This window comes from Dioscorea cayenensis, chromosome 1, assembly GCF_009730915.1.
Source record: "Dioscorea cayenensis subsp. rotundata cultivar TDr96_F1 chromosome 1, TDr96_F1_v2_PseudoChromosome.rev07_lg8_w22 25.fasta, whole genome shotgun sequence".
Classification (NCBI taxonomy): Eukaryota; Viridiplantae; Streptophyta; class Magnoliopsida; order Dioscoreales; family Dioscoreaceae; genus Dioscorea; species Dioscorea cayenensis.
In genome coordinates, this window is record NC_052471.1 from 18,412,600 (window position 1) to 18,418,693 (window position 6,094).

Genomic DNA, 6,094 nt, shown 5'->3' on the forward strand with positions numbered 1-6,094 from the left:
AATAAAATCACAAATCAAGCATGAAATTCATTGATGATTGTCATCACAACATATTCAAATTCTAGCTCAAGATCAAATAGTCAAAAGAGCTCCAATCCTGTTTAAATTTTTTCTATATAATTGAGAAGTTCTGATTTTCAATGTGAACGGTGACGATTAAATTCTAAGTTCATATGACTATCATAAGAAATTTGGCAAGTTAGAGACAGAATCTGTCTAAATTTCTGCCCAGCTACCTCATCATCAAGTCGAGAATCACCACATTAAATCATATTAAATTTTGGTGAAAATTTTTATAGTCATTTGTAAAGTCCTTATCTCTAATATGAATGGTGGAGATTGGAATTTGAGCTCATTTGAATATAATAAAAAATTGAGTTCACAGACCTTGTTTGTCTAATTCCTTGTTCGCCTATGGTGCTATCAAGTGGATGAATGGCTTATGAAATCATTCCAAATGTGGCTGAAAATATTGAGAAATACAAAGCCTTCATTCAAAATAAAAATAAATAAATCATGATTTCAATTCTATTCTATTAAAAACAAAGAGGCATGAGAAAAGAAAAAAATGCTAAATCTTATTCAAATCAAATGTCCATGATCAATGTTTTAAAATCAAATGCTAAAGCATAAACAAACTAGAAAAGAAAACTAAGAAAACGAACTAGGAAAACAAAAAAAAAAACATAAAAAGAGAGAAAGGGCTCTATAATGCCCAGTAAATTTCAACAATGATTCTTTTGCTTCTTCCAACTCGTCAAGCCATTTAGTGAAAATAGCCATAAGAGGAGTATCTAAGTTCTCTCCTTGATTCTCAGCAAGTTGTGTCTTGGCCTCATCCAATGCAACTTGAAGATTCGCTTATGTATGCTCGGAGGCTTTAAGCAGATCCATTGAATCCGCCATCTTTTTGCTCAGAGTCTTCATTGTGCCTTGAACCTCGCAAAGTTCAGCTTGAAGTTGATGTTCCCTTTCAGCGAGTTTTTGATACTTCTCCTTGTTCGCACTTATGTCATTGGTCCAGTCTGTCCTGAGATTGTTAAGATGCTCAAGTGCCAAAGTTCTTTCGTGTACGCATGCCTTGGCTTGTTGACTACGGATGCAAGCTTGAACATTAGGATCCTCTGAGGCTTCTTTAGCATAGGATGCACATCGAACGATCTTTTCTATAAAAAGGCTCTAGATTGTTCAAATCAACGTTTGAAAGGTTGAAAGAGTAATTTTGACTCCTTCACTTTGTTGATGATGTCTTGGTAGTTGTGATAGTTGAGGGACTTGATGTTGTTGATCATCTCGTCTCATCAGCGTAAAACTACATTTGGTATATTCTTTGAACCTACAAAGAGAATATACAAACAAATTTTGACCTTCAATAAATAATAATAATAATAAAGATTAAAAACCTTGGGCTTGTTCTCGCAAAATGGTAATCCCTACGTCAAAGATTAGAGCCATCACTTTCCAATTCTTCGGTGGGAGTATGAACGTCATTGGCAATTTCTTGGACGTCTAAAAAAAAACCGAAAGAAAAAAAGAAGAAGAAAATTATATATATATACATATATCATGGAGGTTCGCAAAAAAAAAAAGAAAGTAAATAAATAAATAATACCTTCGTTCTGCATTCCTAGAGGTGTGGTATCAACATTGACGTTACCACTATTCTGAGGCGTGTTTTCAATGTTAGCATTTTTGCTATTGGAATACATACTCTCAACATGAGTATTCCCACCATCACTCTCCATTGAAGAGGGGGCATCTTTTATGAAACTTGCCGAGGGAGTTTGACCAAAGGATGAGATACTCTCATTTTCTTGGATTATTGGCGGGTTTTGTGGTAGCTCATTTTCCAAGGCAACTGGTGCATCCCCTAACATAAAGAAAATTTAAAATAAATAAGGGGCAAAAAAAAAAGGAGAGAAAATGTTGAAGCAAGGTTGTTCCCCTCATTAAAATATAATACATAACTTCTCATGCATGGATACATGAATTAGATGGATGATGGATGTATACTACCATTATGTTTACATAAATGCTTGGTGGACCCCACCGTGGGTTTCATGTCATTCAAATGCATGATGCATGTTGGTTGTGTTACATGTGCATATGGTGCCTATTCATAGTTTTATTATAAAATATTTACCATGTTGAACCCCCAAAAATATAAAAAAATAAAAAATTAAAAAAATAAAAAAATAAAAAAATAAAAAAATAATAATAAAAAAATCAAAAAATAAAAATAAAAAAATGAATGATGAAAATGATGATGAGAAGAGATGTTTGGAAAAAAAGTAGAGAGGAGGGTCTTTGTTGCAAAAATTTATGGAGAAATAAAAAATATGAAAGTTAGAGGGTTTAATTGCAAAAAAAAACAAAAAAAAAACAAAAAAAAATGAAGAATATGAAAATATGGAAGTTTAAGGGTTACTTGCAAATATTGAAGAAGTGTGGAAAAAAAGGGAAAAAGTTAGAGGGGTTAGTTGCGTGAAAAATTATGAAAAATATGTTAAAAATATGAAAGTTAAAGGGTTTAATTGCAAGAAACTATGAAAAAAATAGGAAAACATGGAAGTTTGGGATTCATTTGCAAATTTTGATGAAATAAAAGAGGGTTAGAGGGCCTGGTGGCATAAATTTTTAAACTTTTAGAAATTCAAAAGGGTTAATGTGCAAAAAATGACATAAGGACAATACCTTGTAGTGGAAGAGCCTCTTCAATCTCAATATTTTCCTCTACTCCAATATTGTCTTCCATCCCAACATTGTCGCCAACTACAATGTTTTCTCTGACACCGACATTCAAATCTTGAACGTTTACTTGATCTAGATTTAAGACATTATCAAGTTCATTAAAGATGCATAAGCAAAATATATATATATATATATATTTCTTACCATGGGAGCTCATGTGCATCTCTAGATCTAATGTGGGAACATCATCAATTCTTGAAGGACTTTGAATAACCCTAACATTGTCTAATGGGGTGTCATGAATTTGTATCCCTATATTGAAAATAGACTTTGAGTTAAAACATGGACTTTGAGTCAAATAAAAGTATGAAGTAACAAAGTTTGACTTTGAGTCAAAATTTGGACGTTGAGTCAAGTAAAAAATGTGAAATTACAAAGTTTGACTTTGAGTCAAATTAAAAAAAACACAAAGTTTAATTTTGAGTCGAAAAAAATTTTTAAGGAAAGGAAAAATTTTTCAGAAGGAAAAAAATTTTTGAAAAAGAAATATAAAAAAATAAAAAAATTCGAATTTTTTTGAAGATAAAAAAATTAATTAATAAAAAAAGAAGAATAAAAAAATTCGAATTTAAAAAAATAATAATAATAATAATAATAATATATAAAATAAATGAAATAAAAAAAATCATATTTGAAGGAAAAGAAGGAAAAATCATTGGAAAAAATAATAAATAAAAAAAATCAAAAGAAAAGAAAAGGGCGTGAAAAGAAAAAAAAAAAATTCCTAGGGTTTTTGGAAAATTTTCTTTTGCGAAAGAAAAGTGGTAAAGGAAAATTTGATTTTTCTTTTTGGAGAAATAAATAAATAAATAATTGAATAAATAGAATTGACATACCTTCAGTTCTTTGTGGAAGAATTCCACAACGAAGATTTATCACATATTCCATGGTATATGAATCCAATACATATGGTCCAGTCGGGTATCTGGAATCTCGTACCACCTCGTCATTATGGTGCATGAATGAGAAAGGGCGAGATATGAAATTGCTTTCATGTCGGATAAAGTTCCTCACATACATAGGATTGGTAAACGGAGTCGCGCTGGAATTCATAAATTGCAGCATCTTCGGTATTCTCAGCAACCCAGGGATACTTGAGGTATTGTCGTCTATCCTCCTTTTGAGATATATGCTCCGAAAATAATAACCAGCCTAAGCATACAAGAAATGAGCAGGGAACACTGTGGTGGAATATCCTGGTCCTCTTCTGTGTTTAGCCATGGCATTTAAGCCTAAGTATAAGCGTGCTAGCACTGCAGGGGCAAAAGCTACTCTCCTCCCGTGCGCGATGTTGCATGCCATCATAAAAACTCCTGGTCTAATTACTTTGTGATCACCCGGCATGATAAAAAAGCAAATCCACAATGCTATGAAAGCAACTAAATCTGCCTTGAAAACAAGCATTGGAGGAGGATTAGACGCCGATCTATGACGGGAGCTATGTCTTGATTTCCTAAAGAACTCCACCCAATCCTCAAAGAATACATCTTCGTCGACGCTTTGCCTTGAGAGCCATTGAAAGATGTCGAAAAGATTTTTTAAAATAGAAAGTTCAGGGTCATATCTTCGGCAAATTGTGTCATTAGGAGGTATGACTTCATCATAGATGTCTCCGGTAATTGGAAGTCCTCCCAATTCCTTGATATCCCATAATGAAATCCCAACTTCTCCGTGCAAGAAGTGGAAAGTGTTAGTATCGGGACACCATAGTTCTACTAGCGCTTTATAAAAGTTTATGTCAAAATCGTAGCGACCGACTGAAGACACAATCCCGCCCATCAATTCTGCTTCAGATATCTCCTGCGAGTAGTTATTCACTATAAATTTGGCCCACTCTGCGTAATACGGAAGATCAATCAAACTATTTTGGATTGGTTCCCTACCCTTCCATCCGGGGTGGTGATTGATGATTCTTGATCCAAGGGTTTCGAATGTCTTCAAATCTTTCACTTCTCCTTCAGGTTTCAAGCAAATTGCATCAGTTAGGCCGTCTTCAAACCAACGGTTTGTGGACAATTTGGCAATAGCCAATCGATTTGGATAGCGCTTCACCCACTTTGATTGTTCTCCTACTTCATATATGATTACAGGTTCGCCTTCAGAATCAAACATAGGAGTGTGGCGCATGAAGGTTTGACCTTGGGGAACTTCATTATAATTTTGGCTCATATCCCAAAAAGGTTGAGATATATTAGCCATAAAAAAAAGGATTGGGAATTCCTACTTCTCTCACTCAAACTCACCAAAAGAATTTCGTGAGACAAGTAGGAAGGGGGCATTTGTTTATATATAAATAATATAACGCATGTCCTAATAAAACTCAATGTCCTAATGGAAACCAAATTCCAATTTAATTCTAATATATCCTAGATATATTTAGAATTAAAATTTAAATGTCCTAATCTTAATCTTAATTGATTATTTGATTGTTTTGGACTAGAATGCAAGTTCCAAGTTAAATACAAAATGCAAATTACAAAAATTGCCCTTGAGAACATATCTCGAGGCATAAATGCAAAATTACAAAATTGCCCTTGAGAACATATCTCGAGGCATAAATGTGAAAAAATTACAAGATTACCCCTGAGAACACCCATCTCGAGGCAATCTCAAATCTTAGGATAGCCCAAACACATATCCCGAGGCAATCCTAAATTTTATGTGGCATGGAAACGGATCTTGAGGCAATCTGAGAAGTGCAAATCTTGGAGCACCTGAACACATATCCCGAGGCGAATTGGGTTAAGTGGATAAAAATATATATAATAAAATATAAAAAAAGGGGATTCAAAATTTAAAATTTAAAATTTCGGATTTTAAAAAAAAAATTAATTAAAAAATAATAATAATTAACTTAAAGTAAAAAGAAATAAAAAAATATAAAAAATAATAATAAAATAAAATAAATAATAAAAAAAATGATGAATGAAACCAATAAAATAAAAATAATAATAATAAATGATAATTAAAATTTCAAAAAGAATTTTTTTTAAAAAAAAATAGGGTCTTATCCTATCTTGTTGTGATTCTCGGGGATTTTTAGGGAAAGGTTGGGATTACGATAAGAGGGGGATTGGGAAAAAAAAAAAATAATAAGTAGATAAGAAAAAAAAGAGGAAGAAGATTTCAAATTTTAAATTTCAAATTTTAAATTTCGAATTTGAAATTAAAAAATATATATATATATAATTAAAAAAAAATAAATCAATAAAAAAAAATAAAAAAAAATTAAGTTTAAATTTGAAGTTTGAGTGATATCTAGGGATGTGGATAAGGAGGGGAGTTGATCTCTCGGGAGAAAGATAAGAGAGGGGCGAGGTTTTAAATAGAGAGGAGATTTGAG